The sequence below is a fragment of the Schistocerca piceifrons genome, chromosome 2 (assembly GCF_021461385.2).
Source record: "Schistocerca piceifrons isolate TAMUIC-IGC-003096 chromosome 2, iqSchPice1.1, whole genome shotgun sequence".
NCBI lineage: Eukaryota > Metazoa > Arthropoda > Insecta > Orthoptera > Acrididae > Schistocerca > Schistocerca piceifrons.
Window position 1 is genome coordinate 1,028,562,062 of NC_060139.1, and position 16,451 is coordinate 1,028,578,512.

The following is a 16,451-nucleotide window of genomic DNA, read 5'->3' on the forward strand; positions in this document are numbered from 1 at the left end:
GAGATAGCTGGTTGCGTGTTTTCAGATTTTATTCAATTATTTTTATGGTTTCATTAACAGGGATAAAAATGTACACACTTTCTGCATCGAAGGAGAGCAATGTTGCTGTGTCACAGATTTTAATGTCTATTACATGTTATACCAGTTGAGAGGTATTTCTGATTGTTCTATCATTTTCTAGTTTATAATACTGGGTGAACTGTGACTGCATTTGTTTTGCTAGCAGGTATGTAGGAGCTGCTCTGAAATTTACTATTGGATGGACTGTATAATTTTCTTTATGGACCTTTGGTTGGCATCTCATGTTGGGGGCTTGAGTTGGTTTTTTTTTTTTATGAGTCTCTGTTTCTCTCTGTAAATGTGTACTCTATGTTTTTGAGTGTGTTTTTAACATGTGTCTGACATCTGTTAGTTGGTGGTTTTTTTTTTAGCGCGAAACTACTATGGTCATTAGCGCCCGGTCCGTGACTTAGGAAACAGTAAAAAACCGAAATTGAAAACCAGCAATGGGAACGAAAGTCATAAAATTGGAGAAACTAAAAGCAGAAGAAAGGCTTAAAAATCCACTACAGAAACGGGTTGGTTGTCCCCAAAAAAAGCTTCAAATGACTGACGTCATTTCACTGGCACTAATAAACTTGAGAATGCGGTCGGCTGAGCGCATGTCATCTGCTAAAATCGACGATATATCAGGCAATAGCTGTAGACGGGAGCGTAACGGATTAAAATAGGGGCACTCAATTAAAAGGTGTCTTACCGTCCACAGCTGAGAGCAGTGGGGACAGAGTGGGGGAGGATCGCCGCTTAAAAGATGTCGATGGCTAAAAAGACAGTGCCCTATCCAGAGTCTAGTTAAAATTACCTCCTCCCGACGACGCGTTCAGGAGGAAGAGGTCCAAGCACAAGGAAGAGCTTTCATGTCCCGCAATTTATTATGGGTAAGTGTCAACCAATGCGTGTGCCATAAATGAACAACACGTTGACATAGAACGCTCCGTAGATCGGCGAAGGGAATCGATTGAATAGCTGGCCGAGGAAGAGAGACTGCAGCCTTGGCTGCAATATCGGCCGCCTCATTTCCACATATACCAACGTGTCCCGGGAGCCCGAGGAACGCCACCGAGACGCCCCCCAGGTGGAGCAAGCACAGACAGTCCTGAATCCGGTGGACCAGAGGGTGCACAGGATAAACAGCTTGGAGACTGAGGAGAGAGCTGAGAGAATCTGAGCAGATAACGTACTGTATCCGCTGATGGCGGCGGATGTAGTGGACAGCCTGGAGAACAACGTAAAGCTCCGCAGTATAAACCGAACACTGGTCGGGAAGCCGAAAGGGATTTGGGGTGTCGCCAACAAAATAGGCACTCCCTACTCCTAACGATGTTTTCGAGCCGTCGATGTAAATAAATGTGGCGTCCGTCATTTGTGCACATAGAGCAGCAAATGCCCGACGATAAACAAGTGAAGGGGTACCATCCTTGGGAAATCGACAAAGGTCACGGAGCAGGCAGATCCGGGGACGGAGCCAAGGCGGTGCTGTACCCCAAGTTGTCAAGAAGGTTTTAGGAAAGCGGAAGGAAAGAGAATGGAGCAGTTGACGGAAGCGGACTCCCGGTGGTAGTAGGGAGGAGGGGCGGCCTGCATACCCTACATCAAAGGAGACGTCGAAAAAAATGTCATGGGCTGGATTAGCAGGCATGGAAGACAGATGGCTAGCATAACGACTCAGAAGGACTGCTCGCCGATTGGACAGCGGAGGTTCAGCAGTCTCAGCATAAAGGCTTTCCAGACACTAAACGTAATCCACGGTGGTGGATAGAGTCGAGACGCCGAAGAATAGACGGCCGAGCAGAGGAGTAGACTATGCTTCCATAGTCCAATTTCCAGCACACTAAGGCGTGATAGAGGCGGAGAAGGACCACTCAGTCCGCTCCCCAGGAGGTACCATTCAGGACACGGAGGGTGTTGAGGGATCGCAGACAGCGAGCCGAAAGATAGGAAACATGGGAGGACCAGCACAGTTTTCTGTCAAACATAAGACCCAAGAATTTAGCGACTTTTGAAAACGGAAGGTTGACAGGACCTAGATGTAAGGAGGGCGGAAGAAACTACTTACATCACCGAAAATTAACACAAACGGTCTTACTGGGAGAAAAACGGAAGCCGGTTTCGATGCTCCAAGTGTGGAGGCGATCGAGACATCCTTGAAGACGTCGTTCAAGAAGGCTGGTCCGTTGAGAGCTGTAGTAGATCCCAAAATCGTCCACAAAGAGGGAGCCCGAGACATCAGGAAGGAGACAATCCATAATTGGATTGATGGCAATGGCAAACAGTACAACACTCAGCACGGAGCCCTGAGGTACCCTGTTTTCTTGGGAGAAAGTACGGGAGAGAGTAGTGTTCACCCGCACCCTAAATGTGCGCTCTGCCATAAATTCACGAAGAAAAAGGGGCAGCCGACCTCGAAAGCCCCAAGAGAACAGTGTGCGGAGGATGCCTGTCCTCCAACAGGTATCCTATGCTCTCTCCAGATCAAAAAATATTGCTACTGTTCGGCGTCTCCGGAGAAAATTGTTCATGATATAAGTGGAGAGAGCAACAAGATGGTCAACTGCAGAACGATGCTTTCGGAAACCGCATTGGGCAGGTGTTAAAAGACTGCGGGATTCCAGCCACCACGCTAAACGGTAATTCACCATATGCTCCAAAACCTTACAGACACTACTCGTGAGAGAAATGGGGCGATAGCTAGAGGGGAGGTGTTTGTCCTTTCCAGGTTTCGGAACAGGAATGACGATAGCTTCCCGCCATTGTCTGGGAAACGTACTGTTGGTCCAAATTCGATTACAAAGGCGAAGGAGGTAACGCAGACTATGGGTTGATAAATGCAGCAACATTTGGACGTGGATACCATCCGGTCCTGGGGCAGAGGAGCGAGAAGAAGAGAGTGCATGCTGGAGTTCCCGCAAGGAGAAAACAGTATTGTAGCTTTCGCGATTTTGAGAGGAGAAAGCAAGAGGTCGCACTTCCGCTGCACGTTTCTTCGGGAGAAACGCTGGCGGGTAATTTGAAGAGCTCGAAATCTCAGCAAAGTGCTGACCCAACGAGTTAGAAATTGCGACGGGGTCCACTAATGTGGCATGCGCGACAGTGAGCCCAGAGACCGGGGAGAAACTAGGCGCGCCTGAGAACCGTCGAAGCCAACTCCAAACTTCCGAGGAGGGAGTGAAGGTGTTAAATGAGCTAATAAAGAATTTCCAGCTTGCCTTCTTGCTATCGCGGATGACACGACGGCATCGCGCTCGGAACTGCTTATAGCGGATACAGTTGGCCAAAGTAGGATGGTGGCGGAAAACGCGGAGAGCACGTCGCCGCTCACGTATAGCATCATGGCATGTCTCGTTCCACCAAGGAACTGGGGGGGCGCCGGGGCAATTCGGAAGTGCGTGTTATTGAATGTTCCGCAGCTGTAAGAATAACGTCGGTAATATGTGTGACCTCATCGGCGACGCTGGGAAAGTGACGGTCATCGAATGTCGCTAGAGACGAAAAAAGTGTCCAATCGGCTTGGGCAAACTTCCAGCGCCGCGGGCGCATGTAGGGCAGTTGAGGCTGCAGTCTAAGGACACACGGAAAGTGGTCACTCGAGTGTGTATCATCAAGGGCGAACCATTCGAAGCGCCGAGCTAGCGGAACAGTACCGACCGCAAGGTCCAAATGAGAAAAACTTGTTGTGGAGGCAGACAAAAATGTAGGGACCCCAGTGTTGAGGCAAACTAGATCTGCTTGGTGGAAGACGTCTAGCAATAGTGAGCCACGTGGACAAGGATGTGGAGATCCCCAAAGCGGGTGGTGGGCATTGAAGTCCCCAAGCAGCAAATATGGGGGTGGAAGCTGACCAAGAAGATGAAGGAGATCAGCTCGTGCCATTGGTGTGGACGATGGAATGTATACAGTACAAAGAGAGAACGTGTATCCGGAAAGGGAAAGACAGACGGCGACAGCTTGGAAGGAAGTGTTTAAATGGATTGGGTGATAATGGAGAGTTTCATGGAGAAGAATCATGAGTCCTCCATGTGCTGGAGTGCCTTCAACAGAGGGGAAATCATATCGGACGGACTGAAAATGAGGGAGAACAAAGCGGTCATGGGGACGCAGCTTTGTTTCCTGAAGACAGAAGATGACTGGTGAGTAGGATCGTAAGAGGATCGACAATTCTTCCCGATTGGCTCGAATACCGCGGATATTCCAGTGGATAATGGACATAGGGTGAACAGAAAATGGAGGAATGTGACCAAGGTCGCTGTCAACTCAACGACTGCTCAGAGCTTGCGACCGACAGCATGGAATGGCATTCAGCCGAAGGCAGAAGATCCTGATCCATAGGTTGGTCAGGAGCAGGTCCTGCCACCAGCGATCGGCCAGTTGATCGGCCGCCAGCAGTGCGCCTCGGTGACACAGAAGACGGCTGAGGGCGATTTCCGCCAGGTGGTGCTGTAGATGGGACACGCCTTGGCGGAGAAGGAGAGGAACTGGGTTTCTTTGTAGCCTTCTTGGAAGTATGATGTTTAGAGGAAGGAGGAACCGATGGTTGGGAAGTTGCGGTACGTAAAAACTCTTCACAAGTATGCTCTTTTTTCGAAGTCTTGGTGTCTGACTTTTGGGCTCGAGATTTAGCAGAACTCGACGAAGGGTGAGCCAGAGAGTGGGCAGGCGAAAGTGGTGAGGTTGAACGGGCGATCTTTGCGCTGGCCGATCTGACGACTGTGGCACTAAAGGTGAGGTCGCAAGTCTGCGTGGCCGCCTCCTTTGTTGGCCGAGGAGAAGCAAGGACAATGCTGTATTTTCCTTTCTGAGGCACGGTGGGCCGTCGACTGGCGAATAATCTTCGAGCAGCAAAGGTCGACACCTTTTCCTTTACTCTAATTTCCTGGATGAGCTTTTCGTCCTTAAAAACGGGACAATCTCGAGAGGAAGCAGTGTGGTCAACCATACAGTTGATGCAGCGAGGGGATGGAGGTGGACAAGCACCCTCATGGGCATCCTTGCCACACGTAACACATTTGGTCGGATTGGAACAGGACTGGCTGGTGTGATTGAACCGCTGACACCGATAGCAACGCGTAGGGTTTGGGACGTAAGGGCGAACGGAAATTATCTCATAGCCTGCTTTGATTTTCGATGGGAGTTGAACTTTGTCAAATGTCAAGAAGACAGTGCGGGTTAGAATGATGTTCGTGTCAACCCTTTTCATAACCCTATGAACAGCCGTTACGCCCTGCTCAGACAGGTAGTGCTGAATTTCTTCGTCAGGCAATTCATCGAGGAAGCGTGTATATACGACTCCACGCGAGGAATTTAAAGTACGGTGCAGTTCCACCTGGACAGGGAAGGTGTGTAGTAGTGAGGTACGCAGCAATTTTTGTGCCTGGAGGGCACTGACTGTTTCTAACAACAGGGTGCCATTCCGTAATCTGGAACAAGACTTTACAGGACCTGCAATTGCGTCGACACCTTTCTGAATAATGAAAGGGTTGACCGTGGAGAAGTCGTGACCTTCGTCAGACCGAGAAACAACAAGGAACTGTGGCAACGATGGAAGAACTGTCTGTGGCTGAGACTCAGTGAACTTACGATTGTGAGCAGACATAGTGGAAGGTGAGGAAACCATTGAGGAAGAATCCCCCATGATTACCGGCGTCTCCGATGGCGCGCTCCTCCCTTGTGGGGGCCCTCTCTGAGGGCACTCTCGCCTTAGGTGATTGTTCACACCTCAGGTCACACCTCCCGACAAACGGACGGAGGGACCAATCGGCACTTTCGGAAGGTATCAGCTCGGGAAATCACCCCTCCCTGGGCCTGGCCGTTACCAGGGGGTACGTATGTGTCCTACCTGTCTACCAGGGGCGGGGAATTACGCGTTACCCCGTCACCGGCTACGCATGGAAGTGCGTGGGTCGGCCTTCAGACACGCACAAAGAGGAAAAAAGAGAAAGGGAAAGGAAAGAAGACGGGTCTCAAACGCCACAGCGGAGAAAAGGGCAAAGAGAAGAGGGAAGGAAAAGAGAAGGACAGAGGAAGGATGAAGACTTGCAAGTGTAGAAAGGAAGGAATTTGTAACAGTTTCGAGCGTCCGTCTCCGGACGTAGGCACAAACCATACTCCCAGAGGGGGAGAAAGGGAAGGAAAGAGCCAGGGGTGAGGGGGGAGGCGAAGATGGGGGACGGGGAAGGATGCGGAAAGGGAGGGTATGCAGCCCGGAAAGGAAGGAGGGCCACATTAGCTCGGGGTCCCATGCTCGCTACGCACGTATCCACAAAAGAGTTGTGGACCCCCTGGGGGTGTTAGTTGGGTTTGATTTTAACCTTTTTATGTTGTTTTTGCTGATGAATTCTTCTGTTTTTTTTTGTTTTTTTTCCTATGTATTCTTTTGTTTTCATGAGGACAACACTATTACCTTTATCAGATTTTGTTGTTATGACATTTTCTGTTTGCAGTTTTTTCTTTAGCTTTTTAATCTGTGTTTCATCACAATTATTTTTGAACTTATTGTTTTCTTTTTTTTTTAATATGCGTTGCTATGTTTTTAATTTCTTCTTTTATTATCTCCCTAGTTAGCCCTGTGTTTACACTACTGTTTTCATTTTTTTCTTCTACAGTGAGAATATACTCAGACTTTATAATGAGATCTTGTATCTGTTGTTCATTTACTGGTGAGACAACACTGTGTTTTAGACCTTTTTCTAAGAGCTGTTTTTCGTTTTCATCTAGTATTATATCCATAAGACTGAACACCCTAGGATAGAAATTGTGTATATGAATGTGTTTGCTGTTATGGGTCTTGTGTAAAGAACACCATAGACCAAGCAATATTGAAAACGATATGAATATTATAAAAATCAGTAAAGACAGACACCTCCTTCCTTTCCAAGAAAATTTCCACATACAAAAAGCATTAACACAAAATAAACAGTTGCTCAATGACCAGATAAATATTGGAAACCAGACTCTATATAGAATAATTGATTGAAATCACATGAAAAAGAAAAGAGCCTTTTCCATCCTTCACCCCCTCCCACAATCGTCCCCCCCCCCCCCCACACACACTGTTTCATTTCACCTCTTGCTCCTCACCTTCTCCTGTAACCTACACTCCATCACACTGCTGTATACTTACGTCCACTCATCATGGTTTCACCCCCACAATCAATCAATGTCCATCACTATTCCTTCTCTACTCTTACACAGTATATAAATACACAGAAACATACGTAAATGGAATTACACACATACAATAATCTAATTTAAAAAAGAATATTTGTAGGCCAAACACAAACATCAACACAAACTTTAAGTATGAAAAGAAACAGAATACAGTGGTGTCAATGAAGGTGTGTTGTAAGAAATGCATAGTGCTGCAGAACATCTAAAAAGTAGACGAAAATTATCAGTGTCTAGCATAGAAAAACAATGATGTGCTAACAGACGGCATTTCCCGATGTAAGCGAGAAAGCAGTCGAAAAATCACCGTAAGTCCAAACCATCCTATTCTTAACGAACTATTTTTTGATCTAAATAGCAAATCAAAATGTAAATAAACTTAATTACAGGCCACTGATGATGCTTTACCTCAATAAAGCAAAACGTGTCTGGTGAAAAAATCGTGCATTTTTGTAGTTGCAACGACGCATCAAAAATACCCTCATGAATTATAAAGCAACTACGGACATTATGGCCACAGAAATGAAGATATAAAATCATTGCCAAGGAACTTTTAATGAACTGAAATGTATGTTATTTAGAACAGAGAAGTGTAAAAGGCATTCTAGATTGATTTAAGCCAAGTCCTCTCAAGAGAACTGTGACAGATATATATTTCAGCAGCAGCCAGAACACCTGGTTTACTTCTTAATAGTTTGTGCTTTGATTTCCTTTTCTGAAGGCAAAGCATCAAGACTTCATAACAGGTTTTGATAATGTCAGATAAGTGTGATCATATTTGTCCCAGACATAATTTTATTTGCTGTCTATGCATTTGGTGGGTATTCTCCATAAATTCCCACTACAACAACCAGTTGATTTTTTGAAAGTTACTGTACGCATATAATTAAACAATTAAAAAACCATAACTACTACTATTAAGCAGAAACTCTGACATAGCAGTTTTTTGGGGGGGTGGGGGTAGGGGATGAGGAGTGTTTTAAACTATAGTTCCCTTAGGTACTGGTAAAGACTGAGCATGAATTACCACATTTATAACACTGCCAACCTCAGCAAATAATTGCAGTGTAGCAATTAACAAATGATTTGTATACTCCTCTTGCTTCGTTTTGTGTACTGCTGCTGCTGTATGATAGAAAGAGATGGGTCCCTGTTGTTCGGTGGAGTTCAAGCTTATGAGCTATGCCTCTAAACTGATGACAGGCAGTTTGATCCTGGCATCTTGATGGTGTGCTAACAATTGGTATGAATGGTGTCAGCCAGAGGTACTTGTGATTTAGTGGTCATGAAGTGGTGAAGCCATCTGGTAGCATTGAGATGCTGCACCCTAAGGCCCAGTGTGTGGATAAGTTGTTCTCGTAGAACTGGTCAATGTTTTCTTTTCTTATTTGGAATGAGTGAAGAGACTAATTCTGATCTATCAAGGGGTTTCAATAAAATTCTCACAATATCAGACTATATGTCAGTTTCGCTTTCGCAGAAGCACACACAGTACACAGTCTTAAGCCTGATACACACCAGACCAGAAATTTAGTCACGTGATGAGTGCTACACTAAACTTAGAGTCAGAATGGCATTGTTTAGTAAAGTCAGTCACCAAAATGATTTAGTGAGCTAAATCCAGCAAGTTGAATGGCGTTTGGTCAAGTAACTTTTCCCACCACAGCTCACATGCCAGTGGACACAAGTGAACAGCATCTGTTTAGTACAGCGAATTATTATCTGTTTTCATTCCACTTCATATTCACAGTCATCTGTTTTTTGTGGATAAGCAACAAAGCTCACTGGAGCAACAATACAATGGTTAAGTCAGTTTCTCACAAATGAACACTGTTTGTTTAGTGCTGTGCATTACTGTCTGTTTTCGTTCCACTCTCTTTTCAGTCATCTGTTTTTTGTGGATCAGCAACAAAGCTCTTTACTTAGAAAAGGAGTACTTGCGTAACATGAAACGTCGACTGTACAAAAATAAAGCAGCCAATGTAGCTGCAATCACAGAGCTAGAAAGGATGATGGGAATACTGGGGTTTCAGGAGAAGGAGATTAACCAGATTAGTAAAAGCTTCATACACTTCAATAGGTTTGCCTTCACCTTACACTCCAAGTCAAGGAAGCAAGAACTCCACTGGAAGTGCATTGAGCATGGGAGAGACACACCCCTCTCTGCATGGAGAAGCATCACATGTTATCAGAATACTTAAAACTCAGAACAGAGGGGGTCAAAATGTAATGAAACATGAACACATTCTTCTCATTCGTAAATGAACTGGACACATTCTCCACCAGACGTTTTCACTTCATGAATGACAGCTGATAATTTTGATTTCATTTCATGTTGTGTAATGAAGTCTTGTTTTAAAATATATTTTGTTTTATCTTACAATAACAAGGTGTATATGCGGACAAGGAAAAGAAAAAATCCCTGAAATTTTTCCAGTTGAAAATACACTTTGTCCCATGTGAAAATACACTCTTTCCGTGTTAAGTGACAGTGCACTTTCCTTAGGAACTGTAAATCCTTTGAATGGTTATGGTTTTATACACTGGCGTAGAATTTCCCGGCACTTTAGATAGCGAAACTCGGGGGAAAAAAACACGTTTTGGAAAGATCTTTGATTTGCAGCAACAAGTACGCTGCATATTTCCGTATTACGAAAGTGTAAGTGCAAATTCCACCAAACACCGCATGTTACTTTCTGAAGCACTGAAACTGAGATTGCAATGCACTTTTGTAAGCCAGTCACAGCTTATGTCATGTGACCCAGCCAGCCAATGACTGGATATTCAGGGTACAGGACACGTGATGTAGTCAGCCAATAGCAACAACATTGTTAAGAGTAGCGCAAACAAACAAATAGGAAAAGTTAATGGTTGAAATTAATATACAGTGTTACAACAAGAAAAGCAAAGCTTTAACATATAATATTGGTCTCGAAGATTTGTGGGGACATAAACCACTGGCTCTACCTCCCAAAAATATCGCTGCCCTACCACAGCAAGATCAGTTCTCTGCAGCAGCACTCTATGCCACACGCTTCGAGAATAAAAGTACTCATAATATGGGACAGGAGTGCGTGTGATTATTTATCCTCGTAATTACCACACCCGCTCTCCACATCCTATAGATTAATAAGCTGCAAGAGGTGGTAAGATTTATTTTTTTTTTGTGCATGTTACAATTTAAGATACATCACACAATGTGCCACAAAAATTTTTAACAATGACATAAATGTCAGATCTTTTGGGCTCAAAGTTCTTCCAAATGGCTCGTCCTCAAAACGCTGAGTTTTAAATGAGAGTCAAACGGTCTGTGATATAAGAAATTCATCATACATTCTCGCACATAGTTCATCTTGCATAAAAGGAAATATACTCTGAAACTAACGCTTTTCAAACCCCATTCGCAATATTTTCCTGTGACCTGTTAGGTTCCTTTTTAGCAGTTGCCACAGAGCGCCAGATAACACGTGTCACCGTGCTTCGACAGCTACGACAACGTAGGAAGCCCATATGTTTACACGTGTAAAACATTAAAAGAACTTACATTATGTCATAAAAGAAACAAGACATCGGAGGATGCTCCCAGAGCATTGGAATTTCGTGAACCATACTAAAATGCATAATTTGGCTTAAAAGTGCACATTTGCATGTCCAGATTCCCTATGAAGTAGGCCTCGATCTGATATTAAGCTTTTCAGTGTGGTTTCAGGATGTAAATTTTCTTGGAGTACCAGTACTGTATTAGCTCATGCTTGGTTCTTTATTATGGCATAATGCCATTATTTGCTAGAAGATGAAAACGTGCACTTCAAATGCAATGAACATTTGACACAAGCCAATGGTGTGGAATTAAACACATTGTTTCAAATAAATTGACTGTCTTGGCAGAAAAAATTACTGAAAGCCAAATTTCTTTAACAAACTGACAAAATTAACAACGTTGCTCTTCAAGGCGATTAATGCTTGACTGTCAGAAAGATAGAAATAAAATAAGATCTGAAACTAATAACATATTTTAGCCTTCCATAATTATGTGAACGTATTTTAATTCACTCGATGGCTCCAGGCCACAGAAATTCGTATTTGTTTTCATTTGACATGAGAGCTGCAAACGAAGAGGAAACAGCAAAACCACTAAATGTAAACACAGGTCACATGGAGACTACCGCCCTCCCCACTCAAACTCAGACTGCTCTGCGCATCCACATTGGATCTATGATATTTTCGAACCTGGCAATACTAGATAGGGGTGCCCCTCTCCCTTTCCTCGAGCATTTGAGATAGGACACCATGAATTTTAAAAAATCGACTTTTCAAAAATATGTTCATTTCGTAGCGCACATCTTTCTGAAGAGTGTGATACGTACAACATGTATGTTTGAGTAAATGTACGACATCTTATTTGGTCTTAAGTGTGCCAAAGTGCAGTGCCTCGCCTCTTCACACAGCATTCTTCAATTGCACTTCACTGTATTTCGCTCTGTGGAATTCAAACGTGTATATTCTGTAACTGATGCTATCAAACTATATTCAGGACAGTGGAAATTAAAGCATCCTGTGGTGCCCCTCCTGTTCCCAGTCCGCCAGTTCTATGTCCTGCCTCTCTCTCTCTCTTTTTTTTTTTTTTAACTGACAATTAGTACTGGATGGGATTATCTGTAAGTGGGAGAACATGAACTCTTCAGAAAATTTGTACTCTTTATTGCCTGTTAGCTAGTAACTTGCTGTTTTGTGCGATATAAAATTAAATATAGGATACATAAAACCAGTGAATACAAGTGACAAGCAAGACACTTTTCTTCAATCCTTAGGTCCTAGCACTTTTTTCTCTGATCTGGCTATAGCTTTACATGGTGTGCTTTATTTCTGTGAAAGAATCTGTTACCTCATCATCAAAGTTTGTCGAACGTTTTACTACATGAAAAATCGAAATGTCGTTATCTAATACTGAAAAAGCTGTTAATACAAATAGTAATGAAGACTGGTGTGATTTCTTCATCTGATTATGTCTATTTTGCCCATCAGCTAGATGAAAGGAAATAGGCCTGTCTAATATTGCTACAATTGTAGCCCTCAACAAATAAATGAAACTTTTTTGGCACAAATGGTCATTTTTATAGCACGACAGGATATAATTCACAAAGTACCAATATCAAACGCCTATTAGGCCTACTAAAAGCTAAATCTTTATGTTAGGAAATAGTTTCACATTTCACTCATACGCTCAAGCTTCTCAAGCATTAGATCAGAAAGTAGTAGCATGAAATTTTTGAATAAATTTGGAATCTTCATATTCTTCCATAATTTGTCTGATGTCCCTGTTACTTCATCTTCCTCGTTCCAACAAATAATCTTGTCACCACTAATTCTGTAACTAATCCTGCCAGTGTCAAAACTTATTCTCTTGTTAGCTTCACTAACCCTGCCAGAATCACCGGTTTAGTTATCCCGCATTTATTCTCCGATTAGATGTTATTACTTGTTCATACAACGCGTTTTCCGCACTACTCCCAGAATAGAACTTAAACGGCTGCTAGCCCGAGGACTGTACAACTGGCCCTTACTAGTGTAGCGATCTGGCCAAAACTTTTCTGTCAAAATTTCATTTTCTTGGGTACACCGAGATGGTAACACATAATTTTTCTTACCTGTTTGATTTTTATATCCTCTCTTCACCCATTCGGGTTTATTCCGCTCAGCTCGTGTAGCCCCGCTCCTTTTGTCTGTAGGAAATTTTATTTCTAGATTCGACCGGGATTCCCCTGGCAAGGACATCATGTACGCCATGCACACATTCAAAAATCAACTTATGATTCATTCAGAAATCAACTTAAAACGCATTCAAAAATGCTCAAAAACCAACAGCGATGCATTTCCAAATCTTAAGAATAATCGATAGACCTACGTGCGATGGATGCTAGGCGCTTTGTGAAATAAGGTTTTTTCCTCAAAAGCATGGATTTGGCGCCCCCACTGAAACTGCCATCGGGGGCAGATACCGCAGTCCCCCCCCCCCCCCCCTTCCTACCCGGCCCCTAGATCTGGGCCTACGCAACTCAACTGCGCATGAGCTCGCTCACAACTGCTCGAACAAATCTATGTAAACAGTTGTGAAGTCACACTCATTGGAGGAAATTTGTTGTTATGAAGCATTGCATAGCTTTCCCATAGGCTTTGACACATTTCACTGTCGGCAGACGCTTGTATGAACACGGTGTTTTGTTGTTGTCTGTGTCATGTTTCCTTTGCAACTTAAGTTTTCTTTACATTTTTTTCTCTCATTCATGTTTTACTGCCGCAGTATTACTCTGTAGTAGCGGGATACAGTAATATCCTTTGTTAGAGTATCGGTTTTTACCAGTCAAAATTACAAAAATTTAACTGAAAACTAAAACAATGAAAAGTTCCTGGAATCCTAAAAAATTCCCAGGATTTTTCTGGCTTTCTCCCAGATGAAAAAATTCGGAGGTTTTTCACAGATCTTCTGGTTTGTATACACCCTGAATAATTACTTAAAAACATATCATATTAAAATAAATAAAATATAAATACACAAAACCTTATGAGACAATTTTTCAGTCCTCACCCTGATGAAGTCCTTCCACACTTCATAAACAGCATCACAAATTTCTTGAAGAAATAAAGAAATAGTTGACTTCCCTAATCGAAAGAGGTGTGTCAGGGTCCTTAAACAACATCCAGTGGCAAATGGGAACAACACTAACTGCAGTTTACTTTCTACAAGTGTGGCTTCTATTAGATGAGTATCTGTGCACTGAATTTTACTACACACTTCTTATAATAGAAAATTGATGCAACTTTCCGATATCCTCAGTGCTGAAAAGCATTCTTTTGGGTATTCAGTTGTGAGTTCTTTCAGAAGCACAATGGATGCTCCATGCAACTCTCTTTCTAGTTTGGTACTCACTTTGTCTTTCTCTTCCTTGCAGTTTCAATTTTTACTTTCACCTCTTCAAGTGCAACAATTGCAGCAAGATGTATGGCTTGGTTAGCTCTCGCGCTCTGAATCGCGTTGCAGTGCAAACTTGACAACAGGCAACACTTGACTGCCAATTAAATCAAGAGCAAATGTGTATTTACATACTTGCTATTTTGCTTTCAAGTAGAGCTACTGAATCACTTGATACTTGACTCAATTATTCGTCAAGTGTGAACCAGCCTTTAGTGTACCATCATTGTGAGAAGGAGGTGAGGCTTTTTCTCCCAAACAGTTTCTTTCCTGTTAATGGGCATCTAAGTTCTCATTTATTTATGCTTGTGGCCATCTGCCAAGTTACAATGTCCACACTACACTACTACAGTTACAGTAACAAGAGCAACAATATTAACAATAATTATTCAACAATGATTGCTTTCTGAATAGACAAATTTTGAATTATCCTACCAGAAATGGAGAATATTCTGGAGGATCAGATACCATTTACTTAGTTCTGTGGAGCTACTGCTGGATGGAGGCAGGAGAAATATCTACACACTATAAGTACAAAGGATATGATTTATGTTTTCATGCTCTGGGCCATATTAGGTTCACTGAGGAGTATGTGTCAGTGGCTGGTTCACAGTAGCAAAATTAAGACATACACTCATAAGCCCTAATCTTCCCTGCATTTACAATTGACCAGTTGTAGCTGTCATATATTTTATAAGATTTCATGTAGTACTCAGTGATACTTATTAAAGACATGAAGAACCTCATTTCAATTGTACTGGTTCATACTGCAAAGTTTTAAGGAAAAAATGAATACTGGCTGTTCCAACAGCAAAAGAATATTTTATGTAAGGAACTCAAGACAACCAACTATATGGTCCAATAACTCATCTTTTGAATTTTCAAATGCTAAATGTATGTACATCTTACATTCATTTCAAATATACATAGTGTCCCATTTATCCTGACCACCCTAAATAACTGTTTGTCCAGATGCAAATTACAAAATGTTTCAAGCAAATGTTCTTTAGCCATCAGAGGGACATCAATCAGCATGATTGCCTTCGTAGTAGCTTTGTTTTTTTTACAAAGATATGAACAGCGGTATGACTTTTTAAAATGGCACCCTGTATTTTTTATTCAGTAATTCATTTCCTCTCCTAAAGACCTATTAAAAAAAGTACCACAGTGTACCATTCACTGAAACACAACATTATTAATTACATAACGTAACACTGACATTGACGCTCCCAGCGCTTAGTGCAGGTACTGGCGGTAATGGAACACATCCATGTGCTGATGTTGACAGGGGAAAAATGTAGTAGACTGCACACCCATCATTCTGTCAACCATTGTCAGCTGAAGAGTTCTGTGAGTAGAATGTACACCAACAAAGAGAAGATAGAAATGCTGCTCATCTGTGGGGAATGTAAGTTAGCAGAACAGTAATTGCAATAATGTTTTCTTATGTACGGGTACATTAAATACAGTAGTTTAGTCCTTTTAAATATTGTTTTGTAGAGTAGTCATACAGTACAGGCTGCCCTACCTACAAACTGCATCAACATTATGTTTCTTTTATTGTTGTTGTTGAAGGTAGGCGAAATGCTATGCAGGCAGCGGAACTGTACAGAGAGCGATATCCTGACAAGAACCCACTTTCCTGACAGATGTTTTCTCGTCTTGTTGAGAGGCTTCAGGAAACGGGAAGTTTCAACCCATGACAACGCAATCGTCGTAGCACTCGCACAGACGAAGCTGACAAAGTTACTGTTCTTGTTTCTGTTGCTATGAATCCACATGTGAGCACACAACAGCTTGAACACGAGACTGGCATTCCTAAAACCAGTGTACGTACTCTGTATTCTTACAGGTCACCAGTTCCATCCTTACCATGTACACCTACATCAAGAATTGCATGGGAATGATTTCCAGAATCATGTACAGTTCTGTCAGTGGGCACAGCAGCAAATCCTTGCCAACCCAAACTTCTTCTCCAATATTATATTTATCGATGAATGTTCCTTCTCAAACAAAGGACAGGTAAATACAAGGAACATGCATTATTGGTCCAACGACAACCCACGATGGCTTAGACAGGTGGAACATCAGTGTCAATGGAGAGTTAATGTCTGATGTGGGATGCTTGGTACTACAATTATTGGCCCTTATTTCATCAATGGTAGTCTAAATGGCACAGGGTATGCCAACTTCCTCAAATGAATTCTTCCTCCTCTTCTGGATGAAATGCCACGAAGAACCAGACTGCTTATGTGGTATC

At 42.7% G+C, this 16,451-nt stretch overlaps 1 protein-coding gene across 1 annotated transcript in view; it reads right to left on the reverse strand.

Moving 5' to 3' along the window:
- Positions 1 to 16,451, reverse strand: part of LOC124776878 (integrator complex subunit 4) — a 109,547-nt gene that overhangs the window by 45,642 nt on the left and 47,454 nt on the right.